The 13856-nt window shown below is 46.6% G+C and overlaps 1 protein-coding gene and 1 long non-coding RNA gene across 6 annotated transcripts in view; one reads left to right on the forward strand and one right to left on the reverse strand.

The window, feature by feature from the left end:
* Positions 1 to 13856, reverse strand: part of ADGRG7 (adhesion G protein-coupled receptor G7) — a 1782456-nt gene that overhangs the window by 460746 nt on the left and 1307854 nt on the right. The gene's annotated exons all lie outside the window — the stretch shown is intronic.
* LOC146805205 (uncharacterized) lies at positions 13091 to 13740 on the forward strand. The gene is made up of 3 exons (XR_014967807.1): positions 13091 to 13151; positions 13258 to 13380; positions 13695 to 13740. It is a non-coding gene; the product is annotated as an uncharacterized LOC146805205 (long non-coding RNA).

Raw genomic sequence — 13856 nt, forward strand, 5'->3', positions numbered from 1 at the left:
TTCAGGGCCTCATAATGTCGCGGTTAGACTACAGCAATATGGTCTACCTAGGTGCGCCGGAAGCTACCTTAGCGAGACTGCAAAGAGCCCAGAACGCAGCAGCTCGCCTAATCATGAGCGTACCTCCCAGAGTATCCGCCAAACCCGCTATTAAGGCTCTGCACTGGCTCCCAGTCCGCCAAAGGGTGGAATTTAAAGCCATGTGCACGGCCCATAAACTAATCAATGGATCGGGACCTGCGATTCTCAGCGGCTTGGTCACCCCCTACATAGCACCGAGAGCTCTACGGTCTGAGAACGAGCACCTGGCCAACATCCCCAAATTCAAGAGAACACGTACCGGAGGCCGACGTTTCTCTGTAAAAGCGTCCACTGGTTGGAACTCCCTCCCACGCTCCCTCAGACTGGAGCCCAACTACCTGACGTTCAGGAAAAAACTTAAAACCCTCCTGTTTCCTAAATAAACCCTTCGCCCTTATCCCCCTCAGCAGGTTTTAATCTTCACAGCGCGGGGATGCCTTCGGGTCACCAGGCGCTTTACAAGTTGCTAAAATAAAATAAATAAATTAAGGAGAACATTCATGTCAGGATCAACCCCATGCAAAAGGGCTTTCATAACAACTGTAGCTCAATTTGGGGTAACAGCCTTCCTACGAGTCTCGCCGCCATTTATCAGAGCAAGCAACCCATTATAGGGAAGGCGGCAAGAAACAAGCCTAGATGCGAGAGGGAAGGAATGAATAAAACAAGGTTCCCCTTATCTCAAGCAGTGAACATGAGCCCATCTGTGATGCTGCAGAGGAAGCTTTGAAGAGGTCCTGTGGATGCCCGCACAAAATATGAAAACTTCCTCTGCTCTATGAGAGGCCCTCTGAATAGAAAAGCCACAGGGAACTGTCATCACTTACAGAAAATAAAAATAAAAAAGGGTAACCATGAGAGAGAAACCAGAGATGAAAGCCTCACAAAACAAAAAGATGAAAAAAGGAAAGAAAGACAAAAGGATGTGCTGGAAGGGAACTGCCCCTCGGGAGGGAGTTGGGGACACTTCATGCCAGATCGTCAGCTTAAGTGAGTCGCTCAGGAGAATCCGGCTTCTGGCCTCTAGAATATGGCTCAAGAAAGTCCTCAAACAACTGCAAGGCCCCAAAGTCTGGGAGGAACCAAAGGGAATGCCTGATCGCAGTGAAGTAGTGTATAAGAGGCTGCCAAATGAGGGTGAAGCGTGTGTCTGTGTGAATAATGCGGGCGGTGAGCAATTCAAGAGCATTAAACATTCCACAGCCGAAGGAACCAGGTGGTAATAGGAGGAGGGTGCCGCTTCTCCCAAAATAGGGCTATCGACTGGCGAGCCACTCCTAACAGATAAAGGATCAAGCGCCAGTCCGTGTATGACATAGCTGTGAGTGTTGAGGGTTTAATGCCAATGGGCGTGACTACCGGGGAAGGAGGAATAGGAAAACCCACTATCTCTTTAATGTGGCTGAGGACTTCCGTCCAAAAGACCGTGATAACTGGGCATGACCACCAGATGTGAAGGAAATCATCTCTATCCCCATGGCATCTCCAGCAAGTCGGGGGAGAGTTTGGAAACATTTGGTGCAAGCGGGTTGGGGTGTAATACCATCTCATCATTAACTTGTAGGCCGATTTGCGTTGTGGCGTGCTTTTGAAAGTCTTTGGGATATCCGGCCATAACCGGGCCTATTTTTCGGAAGATATGTCTTCTGAAGCCTACCGCATCTGAAAACCATGGGCTGTGGGGAGCTGAGAGCTTTGCAAAACAGTATCCGAATTAGAAATCAAACCCTTCGACCCCTCAAATTTGCAAGCCAGGGACTCAAAAGCGGTGAGTTGTCTAGTAGCTCCCTGAACATAGATCTGGGAGCTAAGCTAGTGTCGTAGCTGATAATATTGCATATGTGTCCCCTCTGTGAGATGACCCGGCATTCGCCCTCTGTCCATGCACCAAATGCCTGGGTGTGCATTGCCGGGGGGAACATGGGTTATGGCCTATCGGCGTGTTTGGGGATGGGAAGGACGTCAGGCCTCAGGGGCCTCGGGGGACAGCCAGTTTGTCCCAAATTTCTAATACCGTCTTCATAGGGTTGGCTATGTAGGCGCTGCGGGGGCGCGCTTCACGTGGGAGCCAGGCCAAGTCCCACAAAAGTCCACAAGCCACCGCCCGTTTCAGATGAAACCAATGCTTTTCGTTTTCGCGAGCCACCCATTCCGAGATTTACCTGAGGTGACAAGCCCAGTAGTATTCCAAGAGATTTGGGCAGGCCAATCCACCCCGGTCCCAAGGCAACATGAGAATCCTGTTGGAGAAGTGTGGGCGGGATTTCCCCATATAAATTTAGTAAATTCACGTTGTAAGTCTAGGATATCGACTTGAGGTATTGGGGTGGGTAAGGCTTGGAAGAGATAGAGAACTTTAGGTAGAAGGGACATTTTAATGCAATTGATATGTTCCTACCAGGCAACGGGGAGGCCCTTCCATCTATGCAATTCCTCCCGGATAGCCTTCCTATGTCTTGGCCAATTGGATTGCGTCCAGGTTGAGAATGTAGGGGTCAAATCTAGACCCAGATATCGAATCGAGATGTCTGTCCACTGCACCGGAATTAGGTCTCGTAGTGCCTGGATGTCCGAGGCCAAAAGGCTAAGATTTAGAGCGTGAGATTTTCCCAGATTGATCTTATATCCCGACGCCTCCTCATAGGTCTTCAGAAGGGAAGCCACGGCTGGGAGAGATGTAGAGGGAGAGGATAAGGAAAGAAGGAGGTCATCCGCAAAGAGGGATACCTTATGTTCATACCCACCCATGGGAATGCCTCGTATAGTCAGGTATTGCCAAAGAGCAATAGCCAGAGGTTCAACCACCAGGGCGAACAACAACGAGGATAGCGGGCAGCCCTGCCGAGTGCCCCGATAGATGGGGATAGGGGCGGTTAGACGACCATTAAAACGTATGCGGGCAAAGGGCTTCGCATAAGGCGCCATCAATCTGGATATCATTTCCAGACCCAGCCCCACCCTCCGCAACACCTCTCTAAGGAATCCCCAGTCCACCCGATCAAAGACTTTCTCCGTGTCAAGAGATACCAGACAGGCAGGGATATTTCTAAAGTGTACTTTTTCCATGAGGTGGGCAACCTGTCGGATATTATGCGCTTCCTGGCGATGTCGAATAAAACCCACCTGGTCTGGATCGATGAGACTGGGATGATGGGGTTCCAGGCAGTTGGCTAAGATTTTTGTATAAATCCTTGCGTCTGTGTTTAACAGAGCAACGGGGAGGTAGGACACGGAGAGGTAATGGTCCTTACCCGGTTTAGAAATAAGTGCCACCTCCGCTTCGTTCATGGAGGGGGTGAGACCCGTAACATCAGAGAAGCTATTAAAAAGGTGAAGCAGATGATCTCGAATCTGCGGGTGAAATCCCAATAAAAAGTGACAGGTAGGCCATCGTCCCCGAAGTCTTACCGAGTGGGAGTTGCTGCAAGGCTTTAGAAATTTCATTGTCAGTAATGGGGCTTTCCAGCAGTTTCATAAAGTGAGAATCAATGGGGTCCCAAGGGCAGGAATTAAAAAAACAGTGGCAGCATCGGGAGGACAAGGGGCGTTCATATAAAGATCCCTATAGAACTTCTCCAGTTCCAGGCCTTTATCGGCCTCCGAAATGGCCCATGAGCCATCTGGGCACTTAAGTTTGGCAATGTGTGCTCTCGCGGTCTGTGCTCGAAGGCGTCGCGCCAGGCACGCCCCAACCTTATCCCCTCCCATGTAGAATTTCTGCCTGAGATTAGGCAGGAGTCTCTCCACCTTATTGGTACGATGCAGGCGCAGCTGGCCCTGTAATTCAATCAGGCTCTGCTTATTCCGAAGGGACAGATGAAGATGATCCCTGCGTTCCAGCGCTTTAATATCTCTAGAGAGAGTGGTCTCAACCAATCTAGCCTCCCGAGTCCTAGCGATAGAGATAGACGTGATGACTCCCCGTATAGGAGCCTTAAAAGCATCCCATTGAGTGGCGTCGGTGAGGGAGTAAGCAAGAAAGAAGGCCTCAATCTCCTTCTGGATATCTGCCACATCCACAGGGTCCCGAAAGACCTGAGGAGGCAGCCTCCACCGAGGCACCGACTCCTTACGGGGATTGGGAGGATGAAGAGAGACCAGGACATGAGCATGATCTGATAGGGATATATCTGACATCGTTCAGGGCGTGGATCAATGGGAGGGAGAGAAAAAAGTAGTCAATAAGAGAATATGACCAGTGCAAATGGGAGAAAAAAGAGTTATCCCTTGAGTCCGGGTGTAAGTGTAGCCAGGCATCGACTAAACCTAAATCGGTAATGACATTCCTCAGCGCCGCCGACATTGCCCCAGAGCTTTGATGTGTCTGCGCCGTACGATCCCATTCCAGGTCCCAGACCAAATTCATATCGCCCCCCAGGACAACTGGAGTTGTGACTGAGTGAAGAAGCTCCCGGAGATGGAGGCGAAGGAAAGCATCCTGGTGCTAATTAGGGGCACACATGTTAACAAAGGTTAGGTACCACCCATCGTGCGCCATAAGTGCCTTGATAAAACTCCGGCCCTCATCTGTCACGACTTTGGGAGTCGACGCGTGCCAACTTGATTTAAAAAGAATTGCAACCCCCCCTCAGTTTTAGAGGACAAACAGGCCCAATATTGAGTGGGATATTTGGGATGGGACATAAGATGAGTATCTTTATAGGAGCAGGTGAGTCTCCTGAATAAAAAGGACATCAGGATCCTGATGCAAGAGATATCGCCAAACCGGACGCCTCTTGTTAGGGGAGTTCAGGCCCTTCACATTGAGGGAAAGAAATTTAATAGAGCCGATCATATCGACTGTGAAAAAGAGGTACGACCCCTGTACCCCCAAAGCCACCCCAGAAGCCTGTGTTCCCACCCCCGAGATGACACAACCCCCTTGTAGGATATAAGAGCCATCACAAAACAGCAACACAGTAGTACAAGCCCAAGCACAGCATTCGTAAGTACTCTCATTCCCCCAGCCCCTGCGATCAACAGATCCAATAGAAAAAAACAAGCCACCAAAAAGAAAGAAGAATAAAGGATACAACAACTGATGGCCATCTGGGACAACCACACCCAGAGTCTAGCTAGAACAGCCCAATGTCACACAGGCAGGGACATTCCGGAAAAGTCACTCTCCGCCACCACAGTCCCGTGGAAATGTTCAGAAAAAGCAGTAGTCACCCCAGTCCTCAGGTCAGCCCCGAGAGGATCAGCCACATCTGCGATTCCGACGAGCTCCAATGGCACATTCACTCAATACAGGGGGGTTGAATGCCACTCTCTATGGTATACAATAGCGCAGCTTGCAGTCTTGCTTCAGCAATATCAGGAAGATCCTTCCCATAGCTGGGAGCACCTCAAGACGAGGTCAAGGCACAGGTGGTTTCATTGCAAGTTTCTTGAGGCCGCACGGCCAGGATGTAATCACTCTGCAAGGTCAGATGATTGGGCCGGGGAGGAAGAGCCACTCAAAGAACGAATATGACTGATGATCTCATGTTTGGCTTGAGAAGAATCAAGTTCCTGCAGACGGCGTCTGGACTTTTGAGGCATGACGGTGGACCATATTGGGCAGAGAGGCCCCTCTCGGTGCTCTCGCAGCGAGGACATGTCCCCACCATCGGTCTCTCTATTTTTTCTTTATTACAGACTTTACTTTACTCAATTCACTGTTCACAATTTTCCCCCAAACTCCCCGTCTCAATGCTGGTTTTGTTAGTTTCCCATATGTGATCTTATGCATATTTTATTTAGATGTCCCAATACACTCTCCTTCTGGCATAAAGTGTGGATGCAAATTAAGCAAATATTTCATACAAAACATCATTTTGACATTCTCCATCTCTTTTAAGAACATTAACTGCTGAGTTTTCTCCCTCCTCTTCACTAACTTTAAGCTACTTGATATTCTCTTACCAATTGCTTTTCTATAAATTACTTTTCAGTGGAAAAATTCCCCATATTAGACTTGGTGGAATTGTATTTGTTCACATCATAAATTAGATATTTTGTATATATTCCAATGCTCAACTTATCATATGCTCACTTGTTATAGTTACCTTTATCCATTTTTCCCAACATTGCTGTGAATTGTGAATCATCTACCAGTTCTACTTTGTCTGAAAATTTTCAACTACCACGAAAGTATTACCTCTGTCACTTCTGCTATTTTACAAATCTATGCTTATTTTGTTGATGTTACCTAACTATTAGAAACTTTTAATTCTTTCTTTATAGTTTTACAGTTTGCGAGGACATATTTCTAAGTTCCTTTCCTTATCACTCTCCCTTCCCCTCCTACTTAAACTCATAAATACTTTCGCTGGTATTTGGATTCCCTCATATTATGTACTTGTTACTTATCTTATTTATATTGTTTACTCTGTTTATCTTTGCTACTTAAATAACGTCTTTTAAACTTAATAAATTCAAATGTGTTGCATCACCACTTCATCATGAATATTCAATGTTGATACTCCATTCTAATTTCACTGCAAGTTCACAGTGGTTCTTCAAAAATGAACAAACAGTCTTTCAAATCAGTTTCTTTGTTCTGGCATAATCCTACACAAATAAGTCTATTCATGTGCTGAGAACTACTAAGTAGATACTCACACTCTTGTAGACCATCTGACCCCTGGCTGCCCTTACTCTCTTTCACTCAAAACTGTCTCTGCTTGCTCCAACTTTTGCTCTGTCTCATCTTCAATTGTTTTGAAACTGTGATTCTCTCTTTCTCCCTTTAACACTTTCAGGCCAACCATCTTGTATCCAGCTTTTATCTTCAGACCCATTACTGACAATGGTGTGCACTTCACTTGGTACTTGATAGGTGCAGTTTTTGATGAAATGACTTGATCGTCTCTGTGGGGTTTTGAAGCTAGCACTCTTGTCTGCCTTCTTGCTGATTGATTTTTCACAGTTGACTGAAATGCACCCAATGCTTCTTGATTTTCCTGCCCCCCCCCCCCTGAATTCATACAGCGAACTCAAGTTTGGCACTGTATATCAGTGATTGATGTCACCACCTCTTCATCCTCAGTCTTCACTCTTTTTGTGTGAGATGCGTGGAGCCACTGAGGCAATTCTGCACACTTCACAGCAGTATTCATCACAAAGATAATGTTTTAGAGTCAATGCCACCTTCTGTTCAAGAAGCTTTACCTCTCATGCTTAGTCATCACAACCCAGTAACAAGGGAACCTGGTCATGAAACGTCTCCTCACTTGATGATGCTGTTCAATTTCACCTGGTAAGTAATGGAGTGCACTAGATAAGCACCCTGATGCAGTATAATACAAGGTCATCAGAAATGTCCACAAGTGCTGCAGCAGGAAAACCAGTAACTCACATCACTCTCTTTATGAGATATTCATCTGGCGAAAATTCTGTCATCTTATTGGGAGTGCTTCTTATAGTCACTAATTCTAATGTATAAGTATCTGGCTATTTCAGAGATACCGAATTGCAAATCTCGTATATCTTTTATTTAAGAATACGGTTCACTCTCTAAACCACTCTGCATGCTTCAGGTTGATAACTACAGTGGAAATGTTGATTTATCTCCAATGTGGTACCTTTTGTTTCTTCTGAAAAAGTCGGCAAACCAAATTTAGGGATCAGATCCATCAGCAAATGCTTAGCTACAGTCAAGCTGTCACCTCTCCTACTCGGAAAGGCCTCACCCATCTTGAGAACAAACTGACAAAAATTGAAATGAAACTTAAACCATTACACTTGGGTATCTTGACAAAGTCAAATATTCTAGTAAATCGGCCATCTGACTGACAAACATGAGGTAAAGTCACTGCAGTCTTTTTGTTAACATTTAACTGTTGACCAGTAACACAACACTGACAAAAATCTGGAGCTGCAACCAGCAGTTTCCAAAAATGAGCAAAATGGCATCACATCCAATATGTGTAGGACAATGAACACACCAAACCACATAACTTAAAGGCCATCTGGCTCTTCCCCTCATTGTCAAGTACAATATTTTGTAAAATTCTAAGCTCTTTTATTGTTTAAAAAAGAGAGTGTAAATTATTTATTTCCAAAAGGAGCTCAGAGTTACATTTTTCATGTGTTTCTAATGTACTGAACAGTATTTCGCAACTTCAACAGATCGGTTGCCAAGAGTTATCATAAAATCTCCATTCTTATGTCCTGTACATTTCACTACAGAAACTTCCTTGGGTAACTGAAGAATATTCAACAGATCCAACCTTCTTGGCCCATTTTTTAATGGGGATACTAGAGAAGGTTAAGAAACCCCTATGAGACCAAAATTGTGGATAGTCATGAACTACTCCAAAACCATATTTGCTATCTGTGTAAATTGTAGCACCCAATCCAATTGCTATGCAGCAATCAATTCCACAACTTCTGCTGAGATTACATTACACATAATATTATTCTTCAGTTATGTTAGCAATTGTACAAACTGCATTTCTGCTCTCAGGATACATTGATGGTTACACAGACAAGATACATCTACAAACAAGAACAAATCTACCAATTCCAGTGGTACTGTGAGGAAATCCATCCCGGCCCTTAAAACATACCGGCACAACCGGACGAGGGTTCGCGTTCCGACGACTGGAGGTAGGACGTGACCCAGAATCAAAACAAAGATCCCATCCACTTCCTGGAAATAACCCCTCCCTGTCACGTGTCATCACAGGACGAGACGGGTTGGTTGAACCCTGCACCTGGAGTCGGAGCTAACCCCGGAAAGACTCTTGTTGAGAGAGAGAGAGAAAAGACACAATCTGGAGATAACGAGGAGAGACCCGGTATTGTGGAAAAGAGACGGAGACAACTCAACAGAAGCTGAAGTCCAGAGAAATCCAGAGGAAGGAACAAAAGAGAAAGGCGGAGCAGAGGAAGAAACCGCGAGCTGGTGAGAGGAGTAGTGGTGACCACCGGAGGATGCGGAAGAAGAGTTGCGGCGGAGCGGGTGGGTCGGGAAGTTGGGGAGCACGAAAAGACTAGCACCTGGCACTGTTTTTGTCTGACCTCACACCACTGATCCAGGACACATAGTGGGCAATTAAAGACGGGGCATTGGACGAAACTGCCGATAAGCTGTTAAATTTAGTTGGTGTTCACCCCGAACTGTGAGGAGAACTTGTAAACTACATTGGAGAAAACCGTGGAAGAAGCATGCAACAATTATTTGTTCTTTTTATTGTTTTTTGTTACCCCCACCCCCTCTTTACTTGGAGCACCGAACAAGTGAAGTGAAGGGATTGCATCTCTCCTTTTTTTATTTTTCCCTTTTACTGACTGCTCCTTTGTTTTCCTCATTTCCGAACCTCCGGGGAAAGCAGCCAACAAAGAGACTGTGAGAAGAAGGAACAAGGATACTGGAAGGAAGAGGAAGACCCAAGATACACCGAGAAGTCCTTCATAACCAGGCTCTGATATTTGAGAGACCAAATAAAATAACACCATTAAGAAATATATCCAGCCTCTGTTGGAAATGGCCCTTTTTGCAGGGTTATCCCTAAACTTTTTGCTTTTTCCTCCTATTTTTCCTGACCTGTTTGTGCTGGTTTTAGGACTCTGGGCACTTTACCACTGCTAATCAGTGCTAAAGTGCATTTGCTCTCTGTGTAAACTGTGCTATGGATTAGTGTTTCCATGATTGGCCAATCTGATTTATGTGCCAGTCCCTAGTAAAGTCCACTCCGTGTGCCAGGGCCCATAAATCAAAATGCTGTTGGTGGGATGCAGCACTGGATTGTGCCACTCACGCAAACAGCCCGTAAAGTGTAACTCTGGCCTGCCATTGCAGAGCCTGTGTGCAGCCTGGGGCTGCCATGTCGACTTGGCAAGTGCACACACTTGCCAGTCCCTAAACCTTCCCTTTTCTACATGTTAATCACCCCTAAGGTAAGCCCAAGGTACCCCTGTGGGCAGGGTGCATTGTATGTGAAAGGTAGGACATGCCCTGGTGTGTGTGGCATGTCCTGATAGTGAATTGCAGCCTACTTCGTTTTTCACTATTGCAAGGCAACCAGTTCCCCATAGGCCAGAATGGGCAGTTTGATTATAACATCCTATAATCCTAACTGACCCAGGGAACATGGTAGAAATTCGAGTTTAGTATGCCTGAACTCAGAATGATAAAATACATCTTTTAGTGAAGATGGTTTTAACATTCTGTGTTTGAAAATACCACTTTTAGAAAGTAGGTATTTTCTGACCTAACCATCCAGCCTGCCTCTGCTAGCTTGTGTATTGTCTGTCTGGTTTGTGAGTGACAGGGGCTGGGGGAGACTCCAGGAGACAGGGTGAGTCAGCACAGGGCTGAATAGACCTATCTACATATAGGTGGGTGGGAGGAGTCGCACCTGGGTCTGAATAGGGCTGTGCCTGCCTTCCACAATGCTGGCTCCACCTCCTGTGATGCGTCTGATGACCCTGGCCTACACTGACAAAGGAAGAAGGTGCACACTGGCAGAATGCACCCAGAACTGGTTTGAACTAGGAACAGGACCCTCTGCCTTCAGAGGACACAGGATTTGCTGGTATAAATATTGGGGCCCAGACCCCAGAACTTTAGATTACTTCTGAACTAAGGAACCTGCCAGGAAGGAGGACCGGGAAAGCTGGAGGAGGAGTACTGCCCCTATGATGCATTTTGTGGGGTTGGCCTGCAGAGGTTGCTTCTGTTTTGGGTAGGGAAAGGACTGGACAGTGTTTTCATCATCCTGCTGTTAGAGTTTTCTCCAAGGGCTTGAAGCAGAGCTTGCCTCCTGTTGGAAGTCTCAGGGATAGAAAAGACTTCAAGGAACTCCTTTGGATCAAGAAGACTGCCAAGAAGAAGAGCAGGAGAAGCTGTGAGGAGGAACTACCACTTTGCTGTGTGCTTTGCTGTGTTGGCCCGCAGTGGCTGCTTCTGTCTCGGGCAGTTAAAGGACTGGACTGAACTTTCTGCAATCTACTTTTGTGAGTTTCTCCAAGGGCTTGAGGTAGAGCTTGCCCCCTGTTCAAGAAGTCTCAGGAACAGCAAAGACTTCAAGCCCGAGGCCGCCTACGACGACACTGCCGACTCCGTGTCCTGAAGGCACAGTAGAGGGCACCGCCGCAACGCCGCACCGCAACCTTTGTCTCACCAACGACGCCTGTCGGCGCTGCCACCGAGCCACTGCTTGCACTGCGACCTTTGGGCACCGCACTCCGCACCGCCTCGCTTCACACCGAAGCTTTGGCACCGCAGAGAGCACCGCTGCAACGCCGCACCGTGACCCTGGTCTCACGACAACGCCTGCTGATGCCGCCACCGAGCCGCTGCTTGCACCGTGACCTGTGGGCACCGCACTCTGCACCACCTTGCTTCATGACGACACCTTGGTATCCCCGACGACGACGCTCCACGCCGGACTCAACGCCGCTGCTTGCACCATGGGTCAAGGGTGCCGCTCGTAAAGTTACATGACGTACCACCCTCTTCCCGCACCGCAGCCTTGGCCTACCGACGCCGGTGCCATCGACTTCAGTTCATCAGCCGACGACAGCGCTTCAGCAACAACAACGACGCTGCTGCACCGTGACCTGCCAGCACCGTGACGAGCACCGCCTTCATCTCAGACCACGACCCAGGTCTCACCGCCGACGCCATTTGACGCCGCCACCGAGCCGCTGCTCGCACCGCGACCTGAGGGCCCCGCATGCTGCACCGCTGCACTTCGCACCGCAGCACCCGACGCCAGCGCTCCTGATTCCATCAGAGAGGAGATCGACCTGCAACGCGTGGGACAATGAGAGGTCATCGACGACCTGCATTTCTGAAAGGCACTGTTTGCGGGTATTCCCGACACCGTAGGTGACCCGCGATGCCGCGGTCAGCGAGAACTGTTTGGATTTAGTTGTTCACGATGCCGTGATAGCCCCGGACAGAGCTATTGGCATCAAGGAACTGTTTTTCAAGGATACTGTGATACTGGCTTAGTGTAGACCACATTCTTGAGAATTCTGTGTGCTTCCACTTATCTGCTCCATTCACAAATTCTACCCCCTCAATCGTTGAGTTACATGCTTGGCATGTACCACATTTGTGGTGTCCAACTACTGGCTGTAAGTTTGCCCTGAAAAAGAACATGAGCATCGGCCAGCGAATCATAAGGGCAGCGAATGAACCTCCCAAAAAATCGGAGTCACTACGTCCTTTTTTTTAACGTTGTGGTCTACGCCGTCCTTTGTCCCTGCCCTTTAATTTACATTGGAAAAACTACACAAGAGATCAGGCAGCGAATTACACAACACCGATCAAGGATCAAAAAGAATGTACAGAATGCACCTCTTGTCAAACACTTCCAAGAATTGCGTCATACAGAAAAAGATCTTAAATGGACAGTACTGAGCGTGATTAAACCTAACCACAGCGGTGGTGACACAGAACGGACACTCCTCCAACGAGAAGCTTATCTAATCATGCCTTTTAATACGGCTTGTTCAGGACTGAATGAGATGTCCGAAATTAATAGACTATAAAAAATCCCAGCTTTCAATATATTGTGTCACTGTGAAAATTGCCAAAATGTTGTGCTTCAGGTTATATTTCATTAACTTAACTATAAGTCCCATTATATCCAGCTACATGAAATGATCCAGTAGGTTACCTTATGTATGTAAATGAATATCGAAGTGTCATGCCCTAGAAGTAAGAAACCTGAACATCTTAGCCGGTAACACACTTCAACACCAGCCGCCGATGTTACATCAGGAGAACTGTCAAAATACTCTGTTCGTGAGTACGACTTTATTAGGTAAACTACAAGCACCAGCATCCTTAGCGCACCTGCGCGATGAAAAAAAACATAAGTAGGCCATGAGTGGTATTCACTTTCGCTTTATTGAACTGCCGCCGGAGTGGGAGAGACGCTATCTGGGAGCAACGATTAATTATCAGGTTAGCTCTTTTATTAAACCCGTGGCCATCAGCCAGCAGATTTAATGAACTAAGTTAGAACGGAGGCACTTATACACAATTTCACCGTTCGGTCCTTTTAGAAATTCATACGTGAACTCGTCTTCTACACGGTATCACGGAAAAGACTAATACAAACACAGTGAGTCGTTGTGTATCTTCCCAATGTTCCCTAAATGGCTTTAAATATCCGTATCATTGGTCACGATCATATGCATTCATACTTTTCTATATATTTCACACTTCAGGTGCCACTGACACGACGTATACAGTGCCCCATCACGTGGACACAAACTTGAACATATGGTTACGCCATAGGAATTTGAAGAATAAATGAGTGCACCTCCCATGCTTTAATCATTCCCAGGGAGGTATGTTTCCGTTATTATTATTATCAACACTGCACACAAAGGCCATTTGATTTCAATAATTAAACCCCGATGTGTGCTAACCATTTATGTCTTACAGGCGGCCTCGAATGCTCGTCTGCAGACAACGCTGGATTAAAAATTACTTCTGGAATCGGCATTTGGCAATTCTCTAGATATACTAAAGGCAAATTAAACTATAACTGTGGTGTCAATTATAGCGATTGATCACCAGTGACGTTTTAATACAGTGCACCTACAAAAGAGATAGTTGGTTCACAATTTGGTAAATGCTCCAACTTTTCTCTATTTTTTAGAATTTCTATACATTAATCGACCCTGCACGGTATTCAAAGTTAAATACAGCACCCGGGATCAATATCTCCGAATGGTAAGAATAAAATACTCTCTTAACCATAGGGCTCTTGGTCATTGGGATACAGGGACTCTTAGTTGATTCAAATTTTTCAATTCATATT

The sequence above is a fragment of the Triturus cristatus genome, chromosome 8, assembly GCF_964204655.1.
Source record: "Triturus cristatus chromosome 8, aTriCri1.1, whole genome shotgun sequence".
NCBI lineage: Eukaryota > Metazoa > Chordata > Amphibia > Caudata > Salamandridae > Triturus > Triturus cristatus.